Genomic DNA, 10,000 nt, shown 5'->3' on the forward strand with positions numbered 1-10,000 from the left:
CTTTAACGTAACTGATGATTTTTGTTTGTGTACTTTAAATATTAAATATATGTCAAACTTTTAATTGAGTCTTTGTGAACCCGTGTGGCATCACCCCCAAACGAATTAGTGCAGGAAATATAGTTTTGAATCAAAGGTAAAGTAAGTGTGTTTCTCAGTTATGTAACTTGGCCTCGTGCGAAGTTGATGCACGAGGGTTTACAGGTAAAAGGTTAATATATGTGGTTGTAAATAACCCAGTATTTCACCACGTGGTTCGTGAGATACGTAAACCACTTATTTTCGCGTTCTGTTCCTTACACATTCACACAGTGCACTCATCTCCTCCCACGCTATACTTAGAACCTTGGGATATTTCTAGCGAGCCCAAGAACACCTCTTTACTGTTTGTGGATCCTGTGATCAGCATACCACTTATTTTCACGTAATATTCCTTACACAGTCACACAGTGCACTCAACTCCTCCCTTGCTATACTTAGGACCTCTGGACCTTTCTAGCGATCGCAAGAAAATCTCTTTACTGTTTGTGGTTCCTAATATAGTCATACCACCTATTTTCGCGTTATGTTCCTTACACATTCACACAGTGCACTCATCTGCTCCCTTGCTATACTTAGGACCTCAGGACCTTTTTAGCGAGCCCAGGAACATCTCTTTACTGTTTGCAATTCCTTAGATACACATACCACTTATTTTCGCATTTTGTTCCTTACACATTCAGAGAGTGCGCTCATCTCCTCCCCCGCTATACTTAGGACCTCGGGACGTTTCTAGGGAACCCAAGAACTCCACTTTACTGTTAGTGGTTCCTGAGATAGGCATGCACCTTATTTCCGCGTTTTGCTCCTTACACATTCACAGAGTGCACTCATGTCCTCCCCTGCTATACTTAGGAGCTCGGGACCTTTCTATCGAGACAAAAAACACCTCTTTACTTCTTGTTGTTGCTGAGATACGCATACCACTTATTTTCGCGTTATGTTCCTTACACAATCACGCAGTGCACTCATCTCCTCCCTTGCTATACTTAGGACCTCGGGATCTTTGTAGAGAGCCCAAGAACAACTCTCTATTGTTTGTGGTTCCTGAAATACGCATGCCACATATTTTCGCGTTCTGTTCCTTACACTTTCACACAGTGCACTCATTTCTTCCCAGATATACTTAGGACCTCGGGACCTTTCTAGCGAGCCCAAGAACACCTCTTTACTATTTGTGGTTCATGATATACGCATAACACTTATTTTTGTGTTCTGTTCCTCACACATTCACAGAGTGCACTCATCTCCTCCCCCACTATACTTAGGACTTCGGGACCTTTCTAGCGATCCCAAGATCACCTCTTTACTGTTTGGGATTCCTGAGATACACATACCACTTATTTTTGCGTTTTATTCCTTACACATTCACAGAGTACACTCATATCCTCCCCCGCTAAACTTAGGACCTCGGGACCTTTCTAGGGATCCCAAGAACACCACTTTACTGTTTGTGGTTCCTAATATAGGCATGCACCTTATTTCTGTGTTTTATTCCTTATACATTCACAGAGTGCACTCATGTCCTCCCCTGCTATACTTAGGACCTCGGGATCTTTCTAGCGAGCCCAAGAAAACCTCTTTACTGTTTTTGGTTCCTCTCATACGCATACCACTTATTTTAGCATTCTGTTCCTTACACATTCACTCATTGCACTCATCTCCTCCCTTGTTATACTTAGAACCTCGGGACCTTTCTAGCGAGCCCAAGAACACCTCTTTACTTCTTGTTGTTGCTGAGATATGCATACCACTTATTTTCGCTTTATGTTCCTTACACATTTACACAGTGCACTTATCTCCTCCCATGCTAGACTTAGGACCTTAGGATCTTTCTAGCGAGCCCAAGAACAACTCTTTATTGTTTGTGGTTTCTGAGATACGCATACCACATATTTTCGCGGTCTGTTCCTTACACTTTCTCACAGTGCACTCATCTCTTCCCAGCTATACTCAAGACCTCGTGACCTTTCTAGCGAGCCCACGAATACCTCTTTATTATTTGTGTTTCGCGAGATATGCATACCACTTATTTTTGTGTTCTGTTCCTCACACATTCACACAGTGCACTCATCTCCTCCCCTTCTATACTTAGGACTTCGGGACCTTTCTAGCGAGCCCAAGAACACCTCTTTACTGTTTGTGGTTCCTGAGATACGCATACCACTTATTTTTGCATTATGTTCCTTATACATTCACACAGTACACTAATCTCCTCCACCACTATACTTAGGACCTCAGGACCTTTCTAGTGACCCAAGAACACCTCTTTACTGTTTGTGGTTCTGAGATACGCATACCACTTATTTTCGCGTTCTGTTCCTTACACATTCACATTGTGCACTCATCTCCTGCCCGCTATACTTAGGACTTCGGGACCTTTCTAGCGGACCCAAGAACACCTCATTACTGCTTGTGGTTCCTGAGATACGCATTCACCTTATTTTCATGTTCTGTTCCTTACACATTCACACAGTACACTTATCTCCTCCCCCGCTATACTTAGGACCTCGGGACCTTTCTAGCGAGCCAAAGAACACCTCTTTACTATTTGTGGTTCGTGAGATACGCATACCACTTTTTTCGCGTTCTGTTCCTTACACATTCACACAGTGCACTCATCTCCTCCGACGCTATACTTAGAACCTTGGGATATTTCTAGCGAGCCCTAGAACACCTCTTTACTGTTTGTGAATCCTGTGATACGCATAACACTTATTTTCACGTTATATTCCTTACACATTCACACGTGCACTCATCTCCTCCCTTGCTATACTTAGGACCTCGGGACCTTTCTAGCAATCCCAAGAAAATCTCTTTATTGTTTTTGGTTCCTGAGATAGGCATACCACCTATTTTCGCGTTATGTTCCTTACACATTCACACAGTGCACTCATCTCCTCCCTTGCTATACTTAGGACCTCAGGACCTTTCTAGCGAGCCCAGGAAAATCTCTTTACTGTTTGCAATTCCTTAGATACACATACCACTTATTTTCGCCTTTTGTTCCTTACACATTCACAGAGTGCACTCATCTCCTCCCCCGCTATACTTAGGACCTCCGGACGTTTCTAGGGAACCCAAGAACTCCACTTTAATGTTTGTGGTTCCTGAGATAGGCATGCACCTTATTTCCGCGTTTTGCTCCTTACACATTCACAGAATGCACTCATGTCCCCCCCTGCTATACTTAGGACCTCGGGACCTTTCTATCGAGACCAAAAACACTTCTTCACTTGTTGTTGTTGCTGAGATACGCATACCACTTATTTTCGCGTTATGTTCCTTACACATTCACGCAGTGCACTCATCTCATTCCTTGCTATACTTAGGAACTCGGGATCTTTCTAGCGAGCCCAAGAACAACTCTCTATTGTTTGTGGTTCCTGAGATACGCACACCACATATTTTCGCGTTCTGTTCCTTACACTTTCACACAGTGCACTCTTTTCTTTCCAGAAATACTTAGGACCTCGGGACCTTTCTAGCGAGCCCAAGAACAACTCTTTACTATTTGTGGTTCGTGAGATATGCATAACACTTATTTTTGTGTTCTGTTCCTCACAAATTTACACAGTGCACTTATCTCTTCCCCCACTATACTTAGGACTTCGGGACCTTTCTAGCGATCCCAAGAACACCTCTTTACTGTTTGGGATTCCTGAGATACACATACCACTTATTTTTGCGTTTTATTCCTTACACATTCACAGAGTGCACTCATATCCTCCCCCGCTATACTTAGGACCTCGCTACATTTCTAGGGATCCCAAGAACACCACTTTACTGTTTGTGGTTCCTAATATAGGCATGCACCTTATTTCTGTGTTTTATTCCTTACACATTCACAGAGTGCACTCATGTCCTCCCCTGCTATACTTAGGACCTCGGGATCTTTCTAGCGAGTCCAAGAACACCTCTTTACTGTTTTTGGTTCCTCTCATACGCATACCACTTATTTTAGCATTCTGTTCCTTACACATTCACTCAGTGCACTCATCTCCTCCCTTGTTATACTTAGGACCTCGGGACCTTTCTAGCGAGCCCAAGAACACCTCTTTACTTCTAGTTGTTACTGAGATATGCATACCACTTATTTTCGCTTTATGTTCCTTACACATTCACACAGTGCACTTATCTCCTCCCATGGTAGACCTATGACCTTAGGATCTTTCTAGCAAGCCCAAGAACAACTCTTTATTGTTTGTGGTTTCTGAGATACGCATACCACATATTTTCGCGGTCTGTTCCTTACACTTTCTCACAGTGCACTCATCTCTTCCCAGCTATACATAGAACCTCGTGACCTTTCTAGCGAGCCCAAGAACACCTTTTTATTATTTGTAGTTCGCGAGATATGCATACCACTTATTTTTGTGTTCTGTTCCTCACACATTCACACAGTGCACTCATCTCCTCCCCCACTATACTTAGGACTTCGGGACCTTTCTAGCGAGCCCAAGAACACCTCTTTACTGTTTGTGGTTCCTGAGATACGCATACCACTTATTTTTGCGTTATGTTCCTTATGCATTCACACAGTACACTCATCTCCTCCACCACTATACTTAGGACCTCGGGACCTATCTAGTGAGCCCAAGAAAATCTCTTTACTATTTTTGGATCCTGAGATAGGCATACGACTTATTTTCGCGTTCTGTTCCTTACACTTTCAAACACTGCACGCATCTCCTCCCCTGCTATAGTTAGGACCTCGGGACCTTTCTAGCGAGCCCAAGAAAATCTCTTTACTGTTTGTGGTTCCTGAGATAGGCATATCACTTATTTTTGCGTTCTGTTCATTACACATTCACACAGTGCACTCATCTCCTCCCCCACTATACTTAGGACTTCGGGACCTTTCTAGCGAGCCCAAGAACACCTCTTTACTGTTTGTGGTTCCTGAGATACGCATACCACTTATTTTTGCGTTATCCTTATGCATTCACACAGTGCACTCATCTCCGCCACCACTATACTTAGGACCTCGGGACCTTTCTAGCGAGCCCAAGAAGATCTCTTTACTGTTTGTGGTTCCTGAGATAGGCATATCACTTATTTTTGCGTTCTGTTCATTACACATTCACACAGTGCACTCATCTCCTCCCCCACTATACTTAGGACTTCTGGACCTTTCTAGCGAGCCCAAGAACACCTCTTTACTGTTTGTGGTTCCTGAGATACGCATACCACTTATTTTTGCGTTATCCTTATGCATTCACACAGGGCACTCATCTCCGCCACCACTATACTTAGGACCTCGGGACCTTTCTAGCGAGCCCAAGAAGATCTCTTTACTGTTTGTGGTTCCTGAGATAGGCATACCACCTATTTTTGCGTTATGTTCCTTACACATTCACATAGTGCACTCATCTCCTCCATTGCTATACTTAGGACTTCGGGACCTATCTAGTGAGCCCAAGAAAATCTCCTTACTATGTTTGGTTCCTGAGATAGGCATACAACTTATTTTCGCGCTCTGTTCCTTACACTTTCAAACAGTGCACTCATCTCCTCCACTGCTATACTTAGGACTTCGGGACCTATCTAGTGAGCCCAAGAAAATCTCCTTACTATGTTTGGTTCCTGAGATAGGCATACAACTTATTTTCGCGCTCTGTTCCTTACACTTTCAAACAGTGCACGCATCTCCTCCCCTGCTATAGTTAGGACCTAGGGGCCTTTCTAGCGAACCCAAGAAAATCTCTTTACGGTTTGTGGTTCCTGAGATAGGCATACCACTTATTTTTGCGTTCTGTTCCTTAAACTTTCACACAGTGCACTCATCTCCTCCCACGCTATACTTAGGACCTCTTGACCTTTCTAGCGAGCCCAAGAACACCTCTTTACTGTTTATGGTACCTGAGATACGCATACCATTTATTTTCGAGTTCTGTTCCTTACACATTCACACAGTGCACTCATCTCCTCCCCCACTATACTTAGGACCATGGACATTTATAGCGAGCTCAAGAATACCTCTTTACTCCTTGTGGTTACTGAGATATGCATACTCCATATTCTCGCGACTTCCCATCCCTACCCCTTATACCTTGGTGTAGTTTACTCATATTCCCCATTGCCATAGGAGAGACTTTGGGACCCTTCTAACGAGCCCAATAACACCTCTTAACTCCTTGTAGTTTCTGATATATGCATATCTCTTATTTTCGCGTCCTGTTTCTTATACCTTATACTACCATACTCAAGACCTTCAGACCTTTTCATCAAGCCGAAGAACACGTATTAACTCCCTCTGATTGCTGAAATAGGCATACCCCGTAATTTACGGTTTTCGGGTCCCTATGCTTTGTAAGGATGGGTATGCCCGTCCACACACGCACCCCCCCCCCCCCCCCCATGTGTCTCAGGACCTCAAGACCTTTCCAACGAGCTCAAGATTACCTCTTAACTCTGTTTAGTTCCTGAAATATGCATACCCTTTATTTTATTGGTATTGCGTCTCTACCCCTTATAGGGAAGGGTATGCCCATCCTTCCACCCCTATACTTCTCAGGAACTCGAGACATTTCCAACCAGCTCAAGAACACTTCCGAACTCTGTGTAGTTACTGATATATGCTTACCCCTTATTTTACAGTTTTTGTATCCCTACCCTTTTTTGGGAGAGGTACACCGCCATACCCCCTATACATACCAAGACCTCTATGCCTTATGAGGAGGGGTATAACCATTCAAATACCCCTATACATCTTAGGACCTAGAGACCTTTCCAATGAGCCCAAGAACACCTCTTAACCTCTTGTGGTTGCTGAGAAACTTTTACTTTAAAAAAGTCCATGGTTTAGTTTTTTTTTTTTTTCATTTTTTATTATAGGACCTTACAGCAAGAACCCAGGGAAAGGAGAAGAGATTGAGGTTTTTCGAGGCGGGGGCCTTGCCTTGCAGTGTTCTAAATATATATATATATATATATATATATATATATATATATATATATATATATATATATATATATATATATATATATATATATATATATATATTTATATATATATATATATATATATATATATATATATATATATATATATATATATATATATATATATATACATATATATATATATATATATATATATATATATATATATATATATATATATATATATATATCACACCTACACACACACATATATATATATATATATATATATATATATATATATATATATATATATATATATATATATATATATATATATATATATATATATATATATATCACACCTACACACACACACATATATATATATATATATATATATATATATATATATATATATATATATACATATATATACATATGTATATATATATATATATATGTATATATATATATATATATATATATATATATATATATATATATATATATATATATATATATATATATATATATATATTCTCCTATATCATCTAACAATACATATCCAAATGAATAACAGTGCTACAAATGTATATACTCTACATATGTAAGATAATTTAGATAAAATATAATATAGTATGTCTTGTTCAATAATCTAAAATCAGGAAGGTTGTAGATATCTTTAAATTTTAATGAATAAAGCTATTATATTCAATGCCATATATTAATATTATAGATGAAGCTCTTTCATGTAGTTTAACTCTATGATATGTCTTTCTAAATATATTGGAATAAATCAAATTGTTTGCATATGATCAATAGTATCATTTTGATATCTGACATGAACAGACATAACGCTATCATATTTAGCATATACAACGATCTTTAGGTATACATTTCCCTCTTCTCGAGATTTGCTAGATTGATCGATATGGGCTAAATATTTCCACATGAATTGCAGTGAATATGATATACTAATATATTGTTATTTTTAAGTGAATTATTTTTGGATGATGTTTTCATTGTGAAAAGTATAATTCTTAAAAATGAATTTAAGGTTTGCATGATAGAAGCAAAGAGTGCGATACAATATGAACATGGATAACGTCTGGGTTGGAGTTAAACTGATAATTGTATATGCGAAAAAAATAAAATTGTGATGATGGTAAGCGGATGATGTATGAACTGACTGAAGTTCGCAGAATATAATGTAATGACTACAGTCAAGTGAAGAGTTATATAAGAGCTAATAGTGAATGTGAAAAAAAGGTAAATAGGTATTGCGAATATTGACCCACTAATGTTAATATAAACGGTGAAGAACTGAAACATATGCATTGTGCAGACACAAACAAATCGAGTTGAGGAAGTGGCTTTGTTTACTTACAAACTTTAAGGAATAAATCCTTGAAGGGAAATTGCTTCGATATATGCAATCCAAGAACATTAAACGATTGAAGAATATCGATAAAGGAGGAACAGCAGTAAAATCGTTAGCATAAGTAGATTTTTGTAATAAAGTATAGGCCCCTATTCCGCGGCCCTTCTGGCTGTTTACTGTAACCATTAAAACAAAATAAGTGTTATTATCTTATCCATGAGATTGCACGTTGTAATCTACTCTGTGACAGGATTTTTTTGTTACGTTTCACATTTTTGGGCAAAATTTCAATTATTACACCTTTTCTTAAAAAGTAATAATAATAATAATAATAATAATAATAATAATAATAATAATAATAATAATAATAACTTGAAAATGTGGTATTCTAAAAAACGAGAAATGCGGTGTCCAGACCTACTCTAAAATTGCTGGTGCATCATGTTGTTGGCTCATTAATGTCAAAACCGGAATTTGATGGATCAACGGCCATTTTCCTTCATTGAGATATAATTTCATTTCAAGATGTAATTATATCATAATTGGAAGTGAATCCAGAATTAAGTGGCGTGTTCTCTTCGTCGCTTAGGGCTGTAATCCTAATTGAAATTTAGGTTTATATCCTCCACTGGAGTGAATTTATGTTGCATTTACCATAGAAATCGAATATAGCATTTTCATTTTTGTTATATAAAAGTTCACTTAATTTCTATCATTTCATTTTATCAGAGGCAGATACGAAAAGTGATCAGAATATATTTTCTAATCTCTCTCTCTCTCTCTCTCTCTCTCTCTCTCTCTCTCTCTCTCTCTCTCTCAGTATATGAAGACCAGTTGAGAGGTTTACAGCACGCGTATCACACGCTCGTACACTGTAACAGCATTTCTGTTTTACGTACAGTATATTGTCGTTATCACTCTCCTCTCGTACTGATAACTTTTTCTCTGCCTGTATATGCTTGTATAAATTTGTTTGAGTTTTTGTGACCTTTCACTGAAATTGTTGTTATCAAAGCTCGCTGTCTGATAAAATAAAGTTGAAAGTACGCGTCTCTCAGTTACCACCTAATTGGTGCATCCGCACACTGATGACCACCTGAGTGTTCAGCTCCTTCCCGCTTTCCCCTGCACTACTGTGTTTTATTGTTTGATGATGCTGCCGTTAGTCACTAATTCTACTATCATCGCCAAGCCCCTGAAACTACCGTCTTGTCAGCGGAGAAGCTGTCACCTGGCTCCACCATGCTGAAATCCAGTTTCGCATCTAGGGCGTGACTCGGTCAAGTACCAAAGCAGATTACGTTCTCTCGGAGATCCACGAAGACACTTCCCTAGAAATTTTCGATTGGTTGTGGGAGCAAGCAGACACGCCAATAACATATGACACCCTTAAATTATACGTCCTGGAGCAGTACTCGCCATCGCTAGCAGCCCGCATAATGAAACTTTTTCAGCTCTCTCAACAACTGTTAGAGGACCAAAAGGCTTTGCTCGCCTTCAGGGAAATGTCTGGTATCGCTCACCTACAACCTGCCTCAGACGGCTCTCCTCGTGAAGTGAATCTACTTTGTGACCATTGTGAAGGCCACCTACCCGAACCTGTAAATGCTACTATCCCCGATGTTGATATTTACCCTATGAAGAACTTGATGACCAAAGTAGACGACCTTATTGACTGCCAATTCATCAGCT

The sequence above is a fragment of the Palaemon carinicauda genome, chromosome 16 (assembly GCF_036898095.1).
Source record: "Palaemon carinicauda isolate YSFRI2023 chromosome 16, ASM3689809v2, whole genome shotgun sequence".
In the NCBI taxonomy this organism is placed as follows: Eukaryota; Metazoa; Arthropoda; class Malacostraca; order Decapoda; family Palaemonidae; genus Palaemon; species Palaemon carinicauda.